We start from the raw sequence: 1,103 nt of genomic DNA, 5'->3' as shown, positions 1-1,103 counted from the left end.
TGGTGCGAATTTCAAAACGAAGGTGCTAGCGTATGGTAGGAACGATCCCGACAGATCGGAGGAGAGTGACATTGATTTATGCTTTCAGAGGATTAAGTTGGCCTCAAGGAAGAGATAGTGGGGATCGCAGGTTGTCTCTTGCGGGGGGCGGACTCCTCCCGGCTCTCTCTTGGCTTGAACACTTCGCCTCCCGAAGACAGGCGCGGAAGGCGCGGGTGCAATTCCTCCTTGGGGACGGCGGGCGACGGAAGGCTCCGCTTCACGGGCCAAGAGGCGGGAATGAGGAGGACGGAGGGGGGTGCTTCATTCTCCGTCCTGTCTGCGTCCGCTGACAGACCTGAGGCACACGCCGACTTCTGAAAGGGGAGGAGAGGAAAGAGAGTTATTCTGGCGAGGCGGCCGCGTCTCCGCGTTTGGTCGCAGACGGTCGTCCCCCCCTCCGAGTTTCCCTGAGGGAGAGGCGGCGGCGGCGGCGGCGGCGGCGGCGGCGGCCTCAGTCGGGGTGCGCGTGAGGAGGGAGGGAGGGAGGGAGGGGGGAATCCAAGCGCGCGCGAGCTGGGGCCGGGCGGAGTCTGTGTCCCTGGCGAGGCTGGCCTGGCGCAGCGCGAGGGCGGGTGCAGAGCCTGGCCGACTGCTAACGGGCGACGACGGCGGCGGCGGCGGCAGCCCGAAGGAAAGAAGGCGCGATAGCCGGGCGGAGGACGGGTGGGTGGGGCCTGAGTGCCAAGAAGCGAGCGCCTCCCTGCCCTCGCCCAGTCAAACCCAGCGAGGCGCTGCCGTCTCCGATCCCGCGGGCTCCTCTCCTGGACCTCGCGCTCTCCTCCTCCTCCTCCTCCTCCTCTCCTCCTCCTCCTCCTCTCCCCGTTCCTCTGCCCAGTCGCGCGCTTCCCTCTCTGCCATGTTAGCCGCTCTCTCTCTTTCTGTCTCCTCCACAGATCTCGCGAGAGCGGCCGGCTGCTGCTGCTGCTGCTGGTGGCTGCGGAGGGGGCTGGAGCGGCGGCGGCGGCGGCGGCAGGAGCAGTAGCGGCGACGGGCGGCGGCGGAGGCGGCGGAGGCGGCGGCGGCGGCCGGGGGGGGGCGCAGGCAGGCAGGCGGGCGTCGGG

The sequence above is a fragment of the Vipera berus genome, assembly GCF_964194415.1.
Source record: "Vipera berus genome assembly, chromosome: 3".
NCBI classification, from domain to species: domain Eukaryota; kingdom Metazoa; phylum Chordata; class Lepidosauria; order Squamata; family Viperidae; genus Vipera; species Vipera berus.
The sequence above is the reverse complement of the archived record's forward strand: the minus strand, read 5'-3'. Positions refer to the sequence as shown.